The sequence below is a fragment of the Rhinolophus ferrumequinum genome, chromosome 23 (assembly GCF_004115265.2).
Source record: "Rhinolophus ferrumequinum isolate MPI-CBG mRhiFer1 chromosome 23, mRhiFer1_v1.p, whole genome shotgun sequence".
Taxonomy (NCBI): domain Eukaryota; kingdom Metazoa; phylum Chordata; class Mammalia; order Chiroptera; family Rhinolophidae; genus Rhinolophus; species Rhinolophus ferrumequinum.
Window position 1 is genome coordinate 1,610,844 of NC_046306.1, and position 16,250 is coordinate 1,627,093.

A 16,250-nucleotide genomic window follows, 5' to 3' on the forward strand; every position below is an offset into this window, starting at 1 on the left:
AGTAGAAGCATCGGGTGGGGTGGTGGGCAGAATAATGGTCCCACGAAAATGTCAGTGTCCTGATCCCCCAAACCTGTGAATATCTGTTAACACCGTGCAGGGCCAAGGGGGCTTTGTGGATGTGATGAAGGACCTTGAGATAGAAGGTGACCCTGCATCGCCCGGTGGGCCGTGTGCTTACAGGGATCGGGGGACGGGAGGTGCTGGGCTGCTGGCTGGGAAGGTGGGGGCGGGCAGGAGGCGAGGAGGGCGGCGGCTCCAGAAGCTGGAGGGGCAGGTACAGCCCCGCCGATGCCGCCGTGCCAGCCCCCTGAGCCCGTTTTGGACTCTTGGCCTCCAGAGCTGGAAGAGGATCCTTTCTGTTTTACAGCCATGAACTGTATGGTAATTTGCAGTCACAGACGACTGACACAATAGGCGTGGGACTGATTTAAAATGAAAATTTCTCAGGCTCCTCGTCGGACCTGCTAAGTCAGAAGCTCTGGGGACGGCGCCCTGAAATGTTTCAACAGGCCTCCAGGTGACCCCAATGCTCAGCGAAGCCTGGGGCCCGGCCGAATTACGCTGCTGACATCGTTCAGCTTCTTCATCTCACCCTTGCACGGTGGCCTTGTCAGCGTGATGAGTTTAAACATGAATTTCACCTTTTTGTCTTTCGTTTACCTATTTTGGGGCCCCTTCTGGGTGGTGGGTACTGATGGAGATTCGGGGGCCTGTTCCTCACCCCCAGTTTCTCCACACAAGTCACTGCAAACAGCTCTCGCCCACGTTGAGCAGAGCCTGGGACATGCAGCCCCCTTACAGTGGGACACAAAGCCACGCCGTGACCACCCTGGGGTCACCGGTGTCTCGCGTGAGGTCAGAGCCCCAGGCTTCAGCATCATGGCATTTCCTACCCAGCCCACTGTCTGCAACGCACACCCACAGAAGACAAACTGTGGACCACTCTCCCTCTCCAAGCCCAGGAGGCCAAAGGCACGTCAACCAGGCTGCCAGACAGGACGTGCAGATGCAGACTCAGAGCTTCCTACAGCAGGAGCTCCAAACTCACTGTGCCCACCCTCTCGCCCGTAGCTCCATTAGGGGGCGCATGACCCTGCTGTGGCCAATGCATGGGCCCCGGTGCCCAGACCTCTGTGCCTGGGGTCAGGGAGGACACGCCACGGAGGCTGAGTTGAAGACAGTCATTCCCAACGTTCTCCTGGAATTACGGGGGAAAGAAAAAGTCTCTTTCGTAAAGCTGGGGTATTTGAACTCCTAGGATGGAAGTCAGGAGGGTGGGGCCGCAAGGAGGCCAGAGTTCACTGACTGGAAAACAGGAGATTCCTGAGGCTCCATCCTGACACTCTGGTCCCACCCCTGATCCACTGAGTTCTCCCCGGTACTGAGAGAGCCACAGTCTGTCGGCCGCTGGAGCTGTGTTTATTGCTACGGTAGAACAAGCCCTGCCCGGTGCCTGGTCCCCACCTGCACCACCTTTTGGGGTCACATGCTGCTCCCGGCCATTAGCTCAGCTCTTTCTGGAAAGGGCACTGCAGCTGCAGCGGAGGTGGGACCAGTGCCCCCTGAGTGTCCCACGCTGAGCGGCGCTGGCTTTGCCAGATGACCTGGGGAGTGTCCACAGCCCGCCTCAGGCCACCGTCTGCTCCCACAGCTCAGGTCCTCTACTGGCCTCGCCAAAGTGCATCCTGTGTGGACTTATGCATTTTATTTATACTAAAATGTCACATCCCTTCCTACAGCAGTCGCTATAAACACAGCTGCCAGCAGTTATTTTCATTAAAGTCTCTTGTGGCTGGGGGAGAGGGAGCGAGAGAGAGGACACGGCTTTGCCACACAGGGAACAGTGTTTAACAGGGAGGGAGGGAGGGGAGCGGGGGAGAATGATCAGCTCGCCTCCGCAGCAGATTCGAATTTTAGGAAAGAGCTTCCCTCTGGGGACGTTATGCATGGGGTGACTTCCCGATGGGATTTGGGGTACCCTCGCTCAGTTTTCTTTCCACTTTTCAATTCTTCTGGGCTTGGGAATAGGAGCTGCCACATAGGCCCCCCAAGTTCAATCGCACACGCAGCCCGCCCTCCCGCGCTCACTTGCTACCTTGTTGCCTGAGAACGTGGGCTCCACGAGGCCAGGGCTGTGCCAGGTGTGTAATCACCACTGGAGGGTGAAGGAATGACCCTCCCCCACCCTGCCACAGCTCTGGGGGCCTGTGGGGAGGCCCCAACCCTCACAGGACAGGGTCGTCCTGGAATACCCCGCCAGCTTCCCAGAGCTGCCCTGAGGACAGCCTGGAGGGAGGGGCTCGCGGGCAGTGCTTTGCCGAGTCCGTAGCGGGTGCTGATGGGAAATCCGCACACAGGGCACGTCCTAATGGCAGGTTCCCCCCAAACCCTTCACTTCCGCTCTGGATTTAGGAAGGGAGAGCGGTCTGTAGAAGGTCCAGTCGGCCTGCAGACCAGCACCCTGCCAGGAGTGTCGGACTAGCCAGTAAAGGTTCTCCAAAGCAGGGGCTTCATCGTGGCACTTTCCTTCTTGTTGGGTTAGAGAACCTGGAAGACAGCAGAGACCTTCCAAACTGGGAGTGTCCAGTCTTCAGTGTAAAGGGACTGAGCGTCTCTCAGGGCTTAGCCGTCTCAGGGTAAGAAGGAGCTCCTGGTCTCTGTAACACATCCCGACGTCCCCGACGTCCCCGAGTGGTGGGCCCGGGCGGTGGTGATGCAGAGGCCTCGGCTTCACACAGGGTCGTCCCAGCACTTGGACTGGCCACGGCTCTGCTGACACACGCCACCTCCCGACAGCCTGCCAATGCCACCGACACCCACCAGGTCCGCGGCCGGCAAGCTCCACTTCTTAGCAACCAGAGAGGGACACAGCCCCAGACTCACCGCTGGTAGGAACAATCTCCACTATTGAGTTTATTTTCTGGCCTCTTGTCCAGATATGGTGACTACTGTTAATTTAAAGACTTCATTCGATTCATGGTCTTTCGTCTTCTGAACAAGCATCAGAAAGACCAGTTTTAATTGTGGAATCTAACCCTCAAGGTGGCAACGCACAGAGTCCGACTTCCTGGGTGTCTTGCTGATCGCCCAGCAGGCAGCACCTTCTGGAATGGAGGAAAGAGTGGGGAATGGAGGTGGCCTTCCCATCAAAGGCGGGCCACGGAGAGAAGGCTTGAGTGGGGCCTTGTGAGCACACGGTCCCATCCACTCGTGGAGTCAGGTGCGCCCGACGGTGGCCGCCGGACGTGGTGGTGCACCTTAATCACAGACACTCCCTCTAACTCATTTGGTGGCTGAGTGGATGTTTTCATGCGCAGGGAGATGCCACTGTATCCCTCCTCCTGCATCTCTGCCGGGCCCTCCGGGGCCTGACTGGTCTCCCACCTCCCTCCCCGCCCCTCGTGCAGCCCTTTCCGTCTGGACTTCATCGCGGCCGGTGGTGTCTGTGCAGCCACACTCCTGTCTCCACTTTGAACGGCCACGCTGCGCTCGATCCGGGGGCTGCTGAGAGCAGACTGGTCCGTAATTAATTGCACAGCACAACCTGGACATTTTCAATCACCCGCTGACAGGAGTGATTTCGTGCAGCCGCAGGAAGCCAGCGGCAAGCTCGGAAGTTTCCCCGTCATGCCTTGCCCACCAGTCTTTTCCACATGACTTCAGCATGCAATTTAAATCACGTCTGACTGGGGAGAACCCGGTGTTCACACCTCCTTACAGACGAAGAATGGAGCCGTTTCAGGGGGAGGACACCCAGTTAGTTGATGAATGACACCGTGAAGCCCTGCCTGTGTGCTCTTAACTCAGCACTGACCCCTCTCCCGGACAGCAAGTGGCACCGTCACCCACGCCGTCCTGCGAGGCCGGGCTCAGTGGACTGTCCCTCAGCTTCCTGCTGGCTGTGTCGGGGGTGGGTAACTTGGAAAAAAAGCCCACGTTTCATTCTCAATGGGCCCAGGGGCTGAGACACTCTCAGATGGGGTCCACTCGGCCCACATCTTACTTTCCTGATGGCTTACCTGCCAAAGACACTGAGAACAGAAGTAGCTGTGGAAATTTCCAGGAAGGTTTCCTAACCAGCCAGATGGCCCAGCTTTCTTCTGCCACCATCAGCACTTCACTGTTAAAATACCCCACACATCAGCCTGTGTGGGTGTATAAATGCCTGTGCGAGTGTACATACACACGTATACACACAATCACACACACGCACCTTTCCATCACTTCCTTAAATCTCTCTTAGGTAGAAAACCAGTACCATATCACTTGCTACAAAAAATAGACAATTGTGAGAAACAAAGGAATGTTCCTATATTCTGGTCCCATAGTGCTTAGTGCCAGGGAGCAGGACGGTGACAAACAGGAACTCTGGGCCGAGACCGCCTCGCTGAACCTCCACTTGAGATGGGGCAGCTCCACACCCCTGACCCAGAGTTCCCAGCCTCGCCAGAGCCTTGGGACAAAGGCTGTCTGGCCAGGAAACAGTTTTTCCAAGAAGAACACCAAAGACAACTCAAGACATAGCTTTTCTAAGTTGCCTGCATTCGTGGCAGCCTGTGGCAAGCACGGGGCAGGAAGACATCAAAGCCGGGCTGCGTGGGAGGCGCGCTGTCTTATTTATGGCCAGGTCCTGTTTACAGACTCTGGGAACTTCAGTTCTTCCTCACCATGACCTGCCAGCCGTGGGCGTCCCCTCCAGTGGGCACTCGCTGCGCCCTGCATGGAGCCCTCTGGAGCATCACACTGGCCGAAAGGATGATGCAGTCTCTCCTCCCCGGACTGGCCTCATGCCCCCAGCAGAAGGGCAGTCACCAGAGGAGTGGACTCAGGAGGGACAGGCATGATGAGAATACTGAGCATCTCAGCTAAGCTCACAGGCATCCCCAAGTACTAAGTACTGAGCACCTCTGCTTAGTCCACAGGCATCCCCAAGTACTAAGTACTGAGCACCTCTGCTTAGTCCACAGGCACCCCAAGTACTAAGTACTGAGCACCTCTGCTAAGTCCACAGGCATCCCCAAGTACTAAGTACTGAGCACCTCTGCCAAGTCCACAGGCATCCCCAAGTACTAAGTACTGAGCACCTCTGCTAAGCTCACAGGCATCCCCAAGTACTAAGTACTGAGCACCTCTGCTAAGCTCACAGGCATCCCCAAGTACTAAGTACTGAGCACCTCTGCTAAGTCCACAGGCATCCCCAAGTACTAAGTACTGAGCACCTCTGCTAAGTCCACAGGCTTCCCCAAGTACTAAGTACTGAGCACCTCTGCTAAGTCCACAGGTGGTCAGCCACCCCATAGGATCCCATTTCACATCTGGGTGTGGTTCACAGCCTGGAGTACCACTCCAATATTTTTTGGGCTCACACTTATCCCCAAATGATTCTTAGTTTGCCCCCATCTCACTCAGGGCAGGGTTCTGCTCCATGTTTCTCCTTGGGGTGACCTTCTTTCCCTCCCAGCATCTGTCCCCAGCTTAGCCTGACATGGTTATGGATTTGCTCAACCACCATCTGCCAGCATGGATCACACGAGGCCCCTGATGGACTCTGGGATAAGGGTAGAAAGTGGGGGTCATCCCAGGGAGGTTATGGGATAAAAGACACAGGGAGGGGGCAGATGGACACGGCTCTGAACAGGAGAAAACGGGAGCTCTGGGGACCAGGGAGACACTGAAGTGGGTTCTCTGTGTATGTGCACGCTTGTGCACATGTACGTGTGTGCACACATGCACGCTGGGTGGGGTCATTCATGGGAGGTAGGCCCCAGGGGACTGGCTTGGGCAGGCAGACAGGATTGACATCGCAATGCACCTGGGGTTTAACAGATTAACTCTCTCAAAGTTTTAACTTTGAAATAATTATGTATTCCCAGGAAGTTGCCAAGCTAGCAGAGAGAGGTCCCACATACCATTCATCAGTTTCCTTCAAGCGTTGATCTTACTCAGATAACGACAGCACAATATCAAACAAATGAAATCTTTTAAAATGGGAATGGATTTACGGAGGATCTGCCCCTGGTGCCGAGACAAGGCCTGGCCACTCGAAGAGCTAAACCATGTTCCATGAACGGCTGGTGGCTATCCAAAGGTGGTCAGTACAGACCGGAAGCAGAAGCGTGTTTTGTGGCTGCATCACTTCTGGAACAACTTGCTACGAGCTTGACAAACACAAAAGGCTCATGAGATCGCTTTCCAAGTATGAAATTGATCTGGGAACACATGTGCGATCACACTTCATGACGTATATGGTGGTGCCGACCACTGGTCCTTTCTCCAACTACTGAAAAATGGAATTTGTTTCTAGACCCAACTCTGACACGTATGAACATATCAAACACGTCAGGAGCCAAGTTCATTTGAAGACCTTATAAGAAAGGGTCGTTTTGTCCTAATACAGAACTTGGCTTGCATGGTGCTTTTTCCTCCCTCCAGTACGTGAGGCATGATGGTGAGCTCACTTCCACACACCAAATTGGAAAGGGGGCTCCTGAGACCCGGCCCTGGCCCTGGACAGGTGGCCAGAAGGTGAGCCCATCTCTCTGTTCAGCGGGCAGTGGCTTCTCCTGGCTCTGTCGTGTCTCAGACCAGCACATACTTCTTCCCGTCCTCCTGTCCCCTCCACTCCATCTATGTCTTCTTTGGGGCAATTATCTTGTAAAAGACACTGTTAGATTCACTTCAGACGTTTACAATCAGAGGCGATTTGGAGGAGAAAAGGATGGAGGGTTTTCGGGCAATGGTCTATCAGGTCACAAAGACCAGCTAAGCCCTATAGCCTGTCCTCCTGGTGGTAGTTGGAGGGGACATCCAGACATTTACGTAAAACCCCTGATTTTTAAATGGTGGCAACAACTAAAAAAAAAAAAAAACAACAACAACAAAGAACTGCCAGGCAAACAAGACTAACTTGTTGCTAGTAGTTTGAATGAAGTTTTCTGTTAGATCAATTAAGAATGAGAAAAATAAGAGATTTTATTTTACCTTCATTTGTTCCTTCTCTGATCTGAGTCTCTGCCCTATGTATCATTTCCCTCTGCTCTGAAGACCTTCTTCTAACGTTTTTCTTGCAAGTGTCAAAAAAATAACAAAGGGAGCCCCTTTAGGATGGAGCGGGAGCTGCCATCCCAGAGGAACAGCCTTGCTCGTCTTATGCCTCAAACCTTGGAATGTCCCCAGGGCAAAGAACCTTTGAACTGGGCCCAGGGCAACATTGTATCTCAAACAACTGCTTGCAAAGATAACAACAAAACCAATGTTATGAGTACCAGACCCCAAATTTAAAACATTGTTTAGAATTAGCGTCACTATGTTACCTTTTCTGCACCAGTGGCAACGCCTTCCTTCTATGGATGTAACTGTCCCCTTCCCTTTCTCCTAAATAGCCCATTGCCTTTGTTTCCTAATCTTAACATTATTTGGGCTTCTGCCTGAATCAGTGGGACCTGAATTGCTATTTTTTTTTTTTATCTCAAATGGACGCTTGTTGTCTCTCACTTTGAAAGGCCATTTATTTTTAACGTTAACACAAGGCAGGTCTGCTAGTGACAAATTGTCCCAATTTTGTTTGTCTGCAAAGGTCTTCATTTCCTTCACTTTTGAAGGATATTTTGCTGGATGCAAAAATGTAGGGCGGGGGACCTTTTCTTTCAGCATTTTCAGTAGGTGCCCCTCTTCTTGCTGGTGGTTTCTGAGCAGATGGCCCCGTAACCCTCAGCCCGGCTCCCCTCTCCCTCTGTAGGCTGCTCTGTCCTCTGGCTCCTCTCCACATTTTCGTCCCAGCGCCCCTCACTCCTGATCCCACAAGGCCCTCCGCCTGTCCGCCACTAGCAGCTTCTCTGGGATCTCCTCCTGATGGTCCTGGGCTCAGCAAGTGCCACGCCAGCGGCCACGCTGTCCCCCCTCGTGTCCCCAGGACTGTGCACTCGGAAGCCAGCACCCCAGGTGTGAGAGACACCATGGCCAGCAGGCTGCTGGGATGTGCCCTTTGCAGGTGGGGGACATGCACTTCTCTGCAAGGCTTTAAAGATGGGTATCAACAGGACCTGATCCAATAGGATTTGAGACCCCGTCTTCTTCCTGTGGGCCAGGCCCTGTGCTAGGCGCTTCCATATGTGTCACCCCACATATTCTTCACAGCAGCTAACAGATTTACTAGGCAATAAGAGGGTAGGTCTCAAGGTGACTTCCAGGCCAGCAGCAGCCGCCCCTGGGAACTTGGGAGATGCACATTTTTGGTCCCACCTGGACCTACTGACTCAGATATCGTGGGTGGGTGGGTGGGGGTGTCTCCCCCTTTGGACACATCTTTAATTCATGCCCACTGCACCCTCTCCACAGCCCAGCACCCCGAGGGAGCCACACATGGACACGTCAGTAATTTTTAAAGGATCAGGTTCTTTCATTGGCACGGAGTTAACAGTACTGATTTTGGGTCTATCACAAATCCTGTGTAGCAGCACATTTCCGCACCAGGTGAATGCCGTGTTTATATTATGAAGTGTTCTGCAAATATCTTCATTTTGAGACCCTCAGATAAACGTCCTCTCAGCACAATGTCAAGCATGAAACCCAGAGACAAGACCTCTAGGTCCTTCTGTAGCTCTTTCCACAGCAGTGGTTTGCCTTCCCCTGTACTGTGACTCGAACACGTCACAGAAACTTCTGCCCTACATGCTCCAACCTGTGGAACTGGAGAGCAACTTATCTGTCTTATCAGAGGTGCTTTAGAATGGTTTTTTGATAAGCGAGAAAAAGGGCATAAAACTAATCCTGTAAGACAGGCAGTTATAAGCTGCTTTGAAAATAGTCTTGTGGTTTTATCTTTATAACCTCTAAAGGCTGGAAATCACTCAAAAATACACCCACAAAATGTGCACAAGTTACCACGTGAGACTCTGATGAGCAACCTGCTTTAGGAACCGACGTCCTTTTTCAGGATTCGGAGCAAGAAGACATGACCTTGTTTTGTCAGCAATTAAGTTTGTATGTTCAAGTCTTTAAAACACCTCTGCACAGTCTAGGATAAAGGAAAATGTGCACCCCTGAGGCCTGCAGAGCACAGAAGCCCGAGTGGATGTGGAGGATGGTTACCGGCCACCACCGGTGGGGATCCCGGAAGGACAAGTTGCACATGAAACACTTACTCTGTAATTCGATTCACTCAAACATTTGCCAGGCCCTGCTCTGGTCCAGAAATGTTCCAGATGCCGTGCTGGGGATGTCTCCACAGTGGGTGGCCCCAGCAGACGACCACTGTCAGCCACGCCCAGCGTGTCCCCGGTGGGTGTGTGGATGGTCCAGACAGGACTGCCAGCCTTCGTGGAGGCCGATGGAGACACAGGTACCCGACTGCGTCCGCACACGTTAGTGCTGGGTCTGTCCTGCCCAGTGAGGCACAGGTCAGTCAGAGCACTTGCCCAAGGCCACGCGCCACCCCCTCAGGAGAGGGGCTGCGGGGCCCCCGTGCTCTTGGCTGTCGAGGCTGGAGACACGGTCAGAGAGGGACCTGCTCCCCACGCCCACCCCTCTCGCTATCTGTTTAGCCCGGCACCCTCGCCCAAGCCCTGCTGTGGGCATCTCACCCCAGGAGCAGGTCAGGGGCATGTGGAAGCCCCGTTTCCAGCAAGCCCTTTCTTCCCCACCCACCTGGAATCTGGTTCTCCCCTGAGGCAGGGCTGAGCCCTGAGGGGCCCCCACTGTAACCGCCCCTCTGTAGTCTGCTTTCCCACCTGCTGTGATGGTTCCCAAGGCTGGTGCTGCCCCCTCTAATCGCTCTACTTTCATAACAGGGGCATTTCAAAGCTGTGTCTTGTCTAGAGAAACACATGCTCCAGCGTCGGATTGCTCTCCACCTGCCAACCATGCCCACCGCGCGCCGGGACTGTGCTCGGTGCCCAGGTCGCAGGGACCCGTGCTGGCCATTCACTCTGGGGCCCTGTGCCTGGAACAGAGCCCAGCACCTGAATGGATGGATGGGTGAGCAAGTGGAACTTGCTTTCGGAGCTCACATGCCAATGGAATGGACAAACTACCCACTGACAAAAATGTGGTGATTTGCTTGGCCAGGGCCCTCCCATCTGTGGAACCTGGGCACAGGGGGAAGGCGGCCTTTCTTCCCAGTGAGAGGGGGACGTGCTGGTGGTCCAGGAGGCCAGGCAGTGCCTGGAACAACGGCCACTTCTTTGAACTGGATCCCATCGGCCATTGCACATTCCAAAATACCAAAAAGAAAGAGTTGTGTGTGTGCACCTGCACTTTTAAAAATGATCACACTTACATATTTCTTCTTGTAAAGAAGTAGTGTATCTATTCAAAACCTGGTAGGCACTACAATTGTAAAGCAGACAAATGACAGCCGTCTCCCCCCACCAGGAAGGAGCGGTGGCAATCCCTGCATGTTTGCTTCCAGAACTCTCCCTCTGCTAATATGCACACAGGACATACATGCCTACGTATGCATACGGTTTTAACACAGTTCCAAATGCAACATTCTTGTGAAGAAAGTAGCAGAACTGAAATGTATGGAATAAAATCAAAAGTGCCTGCTGGTGTCCCTCTCCCTGTCTCCCCACATCTGTCACCTGTCGCCACAGCGGCCAGGTGCCTGTCTAGTGACCATGGCTGGGCCGGCCGTGCCAGACACCTGGGGGTACAGCCTGTGGTTTCAAGGTCATTCTAGTCAAGGTTTACACTGGTCAGACCACACTACCTATAAAATTGTAGGTCCTGTTTTTATTGTTTAACCTAATTTCATAACTGTTTTATGTCATTTGACTCTTTTGTAAAGATTTTTAGAAAGCGTTATTTGATGCCAAACGAACCTCAGAAACGAATTAAGACACATTTAATAATAAATTACTAAAGAGCAAGGTGAAAAGGTCAAACAATTTTGCATGTGACTTTAGAAACAACACCTTGCTTCTCAAAAAATGTAAATACACAGCTAATCAGCAATTAAAGTTTCTTTAAAATTCTTGAACTTTCTTTGGAATAATTTTGGGAAGTGATCTTTTTTTTCTCAAATGAAAAATCAGCCCATGAGTTAATGTCTAAAGCATTACCTTGGGGACATTAGTCAGGTAAAATTAAATTTCAAGATTCTGTGACTTGAATGGATTTTTCTCAAACACTAATGGTGGGGACGCATATAGTCATTTTTTTTCTGGTAGTATTTAATAAAGGCATTATAAATGTCCATGCGTTAGACCCTGATAATTCTATTTTTAAGAATTTATCCTAAGGAATAATAAACAAATGCAAAAATGATGAAGAATGTTCATCATCATATAACTTACAATACTGAAAAATTAGAAGTAACCCGAACATCACTCATACAGGACAGGTTAGATTATGGTTTCCCTGCAATAGCGAATCCAGTCATTCAAAATGATGATGCAAATTTGTAACAGGGACAGGTGTGCATGGTTTAGTAGGTAACCAAGCATGCTGCTGCTTCATAGGGACAGTACAGATCCATGGCAATAAATGGCCACATACACGTATGTATGACAGGAACACACGCAGAAGGGACGATGTGAAAGTACCACGGCAATTCTGTGTGGACACTGGGGCTATGGAGACATTTCTTCTCTTTTCTGTATTTTCGACCACAAGTGTGTATTATGTACTTTAAAAAGGTAAAATAAACGGTGGCATTAAAATATGTTGACGTTGACTCAAACCCCATACTATCCAGTTGGCTTTTCCTCTTTGTGATTGCAGACCCCAGTCCTACCCCAGGGGACCCTCTACGTAAGAGCGGTCGTTCATTTTGCCACCCGGCACCCGTCCCCCTTCGGATGGGAGGCTCCCCTCCCCTCCGAGGGTCCTCTTGGCAGCAGGACAATTGCAAGGGCCTGCCCGTCACCCCAGCACCCAGGTCTCATCTCGGGGCACACGCAGCTCTGATTTACCACCAGCAATCCCAAAGCTGAGTCAATTAAAAGAGGAACACCATGTTTTATAATTCTGTTTGAGGTTAAGGCAACAGAGAGAAGCTGGAGACAGGTACTAAAACCACTAAATCACTGGAAAATAAATGAGCATAGATAAAAAAAAAAAAATTGAGGCTTTAGTTTGGAGACGAGGGGGCTGGCGGGATTGCCCTACAGCAGGGCTGACCAGATGGCCCGTCCTTCACCTGAGGGTGGGGCAACCTGTCCAAGGTCACAGGCTCTTAAGTGGAAAAGCCAGAATGTTGGCCCACGTGGGAGGCCAAACCCACACGGCCTCCAGGTGAGGGCTGGCTGCACTGAGGGCTCCTGTGAAAATCAGTCGCGAGTTATACAGGAGCTGGTGTAACACACAGCCACCTGTTCTGGGAGCCGTGCATTCCCCGCACAGGCCGGGAAACTCACCTTTGGGAGACCCAAGCAACACCCAACTTAGGTGAGCTTGCGAAATGCCACTAAAAGGACGCCCGTCCGCCCCAGAATCTGAGCCTGCAGTCTGAAGTCACTGCCACGACAAGAGGACAACACAGCCCAACTGCTCACTGCAGCAGAACCCACGCCCTGGGGCCCCACGTTCCCTCCTTCAGAAAAGGGGCGGCATCAGCCCTGAGGACAAATACATGAGGGCCACTTATATAGACAGTCCATGGTTGGGTGTGTTGATTAAAACCCTCGCTAATGTCTAAATGAAATAAATGTCACAGCAGTGAGACAGACTGAGCTAATTGTTAGCTCTTGGAAGAACTAATAAAATACTACTTATTTCTGAATTAGCAGTACTAAAGGCCCGTAATTATTATTACCTTCAAGGATGGAAATAAACCTTTTAAAATACCATATAAATATAGTATATGGGTGATTCTATGTTGATACCACAACACAGGTTTTCTAAAGATGAGAGCGTGTCTGTTTTACTCCAGCCCACACCCCACAGCTTAGTACAGGGAATGCCACACAGGAGACGCTTGGTAAATATTTTTCTTTGATAAAAAAGGGATGACATGTTTAATAATTGTTACCTGGCTAATATTAAGATGAACTGGTTGATGATAATGCTGGCCAGCATTTGCTCGTGCCTCCAGACATCCATCCATACAGACTCTTACGTATACAAAATATACAAATACGAATTGTAGATAACAAACGCAACGTTCATGCAACAAGTGCACATTGTATATACTGACAATAAGCGCCAGGCATTCCACTGTAAACAAAACAGCCCCTGTCCTCATCAGCTTCGTATCGTGGGGAAATTCACCTTGAACAATACATGTGTCATTAGAGAACGGGAAGCTGCAGAGGGCACAGGACAGGGTTGAGAGAGAAGAATGGACGGTGTCTGTGGGCGGGTGGAATTTACACTGAGGTGGTCAGGGCGAGCCTCTTGGACAAGCTGACCTTCCCGGAGGCCGGAGAGGAGCTGGCCAGGTGAAATGCAGAGGACATGGCGTTCCAGGTGAATAAGCCCTTGACGCGGAGGTTAGAAAACACGTGGCATTGCTCAAGAAAACCAGAAAAGGGCTCCTAAGGCCCAAGTGCAGTGGCCCTGTGGGAAAGCAGCCAGAGGGCCACAGCAGGGACCGCGAAGGGGCTGGGACCACGATGAAAAGTTTACTGTAGATGTGCTGCAAAGCTGTCGATGGACTCAAAGCAAAGCGGTGACATGATCTAATGCTTGTTATGAAAACATTGGTCAGGCAGCTGCATGGAGGAGCATAAACTGAAGAGGCCAGGAGAGGTGGCACGTGAGACTGGGGCAGCAGGAGAGCACCCGGGGGACAGCACTGGGGATTAGCAGCACTGGGGGCCTGTGTTAGTATCACTTGTACGGATGGAAATAAACCCGGGGATGGCCAGCCACTGCTCACGGGCTGGATGCAGCTGCTTCCTCCGCGGTGAATTTCCACTGGGGGACGGCGGGCAGCAAGGTGAGGAAGCCTTCCCGGGTGGCTGTGCACCACCCTCAGCCCGGCACCTCTCGGCGTGCAGGGAGACAGGCCATCCAAGGACAGGTTCTGAAACCTTCTTCTGCGGGTGTCCCAGCCCGGATGTAACTAACAAGTGCCTGGACAAGGGGCTTTCTTGGGAGGAAAAGATCAGAGGCCGCCTACAGCTGGCGTGCTTTCCTTGCAAACTAATCACAAACCCAGATGCCTCCTTCACATTCTCCTGCGGTTCCCAGATCCCCAACACTCCTGAGATAGTTGGAGCCCCGTTCAGAAGCACTGGGGGGTGTGTGTGGGGGCGTGGAGGCCTGAACCTGAGCTGCTCCGGGCAGGTGTCCAGCCTGCAAGCCTCTCCCTGCAGGAAGTGATATGTTCTGATTCACACACAGCTCCGGGTCCCTTGTCTCCACTGTGGCCAGAAAAGTCATTTCTTCACTTCTAAAGTGGAGTTTTGTGACAACTTATAAACTGACCTGGACGTACAACTTCTAGAATCTCAAAAATGAGTTCAACAGAGTAGCATGCACGAGGAAGATTAAAAAAATTTAAAAAAGAGTTAGAAAGAAAGCTAAAGGATTTAGAACAAAACCTAGGCTGCATAGGCCCCCACAGAGCTGAGCCTAGCCCCGCCTCTGACCTCACCGGCTGCCCTCCCCCCTTGATCTTGGACCTTGAATGCACCCGGTGAGTGCCCGACAGGCTTTGCCAAGGTCTGGCTGCTGCAGTGGAAGGGAGCAGAGCCCAGGGCAACAGACAGGGACGTGGGGCTCCTTGAGGACCAGGCAGCTGTGCTTCCTGTTGCACCTTTTAAGCCGGACATGCCCAGGTCCATCGCTGGCTGAACAACGTGATTTCTTGGTGACAAGGTGACTGGTTAATGCATCTTCAATGTCTCTGCTTTGCTCTGACGCATGCCACTTCCACTCTGACACCACGTGGACTGAATGAAGACCACGGTGGCTGCCGCTGGCTGCTTTCCGTCAACTCCGAGGTGGTTTGCATTTGCTTTGTGCTGCTTACACTTTTCTGCCGCTTAGAAATCCTCAGTACTCTGAAGGCTCTCTCGGTGGGTCCCCAAGCCGGGGGGTTTAAGGGGAAGTACTGGGAACCCATCATTGCCTGGGACTGGTCTGGTGGAGCTCCCCAGCACACCACCAGGGCTTGGTCCTCCCTGAGTGCCCTTGGGTCCAGCATAAAGCACTTGAGTTCTTGCGCCTTCATTGGGTGGGGCTGGTTCTCACCTTGGCCCTCAGCGTGGCTGTTCCTGGCTGGTAGGAGGCTGCCTCTTCATGTGCACAGAGGGTTTCAGAAACCCACGAAGAAATGAGGGCCACCGCGTGGAAGGGGTATTGTTGAACACAGCTTCTTCCCACCACTGTTTGTGCATCCCCACCTTTGCCGGACGGCCTCACCTGGAGGCTGAGAGTGGGGTCTGGGAGGGGCCTCGCCACCGTCAGACCTGCTCAGGTGAAGGGCTTTCCTTCTGGCGATTCCTGGTGCTTACCAAGTGCACTGCCAGCTCCCCTTTGTCAGCTGTCCTCTCGCGGGAGCCAGAGCTGGGGGCGGGGTAACTGACCTGTTACGAAGGCCTGGGCCCTATTTGGAGGCCGGGTGGCAGAGCTGTTCCAAGCATGAGCCATGGGACCACCAGGATTCGGCTTTGAACCTCGCTCCTTCACCGTTCAAGGGCTTTGTGCACGTTTCCACTTCTGTATGGCTAACAATAGTGTCTATTCTCAGGGCTTAACCGTGTGCCTGGGACACCCTCGCTGACCACTCTCTGAGCCCTCTTCTCGACAAGGCCCCGACCTGGGCCGGCCAAGCCCAGTTTCGTTAAAGAACCTGCTAAGCTAGTTTACAGAGAACCCCTCCCCCCCATATCTGACCATGTCCCTCACCCCCCCCCCTTCCTATCCAGCGCCCTGGGCTGCCTTTAGCAGGAACTGCCCTGCGCTTCACATCAAGTCTAGTTCCTCTTAGCAACTTCCCCTCCGCGGCCCCCTCGCCCTGCCCCCTGGCTATACGTCCCCAGATCAATGAAGTCTCCCGCCTTCCTTAACAAGTGTCAGGATAATTGCTTTTCTTTAGCACCTACAGCACAGTAGGGGTTCGATATATATTGATGATGATACGATGGTGGGAGAAAAATGCAGTCAGACCAGGAAAATGGCAGATTCAAAGTGTGAGAACATGGCACAGAAGACCATGAGGACCTGGCAGGGCCGCAGGTGGCTGCCAGCCAGGCGTCTGCAAGATTGCTTGATAAAAGGTGAAGAGCCACCATCGCCACCAACAAGCAGAAAATACCAATCATGAAATGGAGAAGAGCTCGAACCCCCACTGCTCCCCC

General features: G+C 52.4%; 1 protein-coding gene across 3 annotated transcripts in view; it reads right to left on the reverse strand.

Moving 5' to 3' along the window:
- CDH4 (cadherin 4) overlaps positions 1–16,250 on the reverse strand; it is a 432,992-nt gene that overhangs the window by 151,829 nt on the left and 264,913 nt on the right. The window lies entirely within an intron of this gene.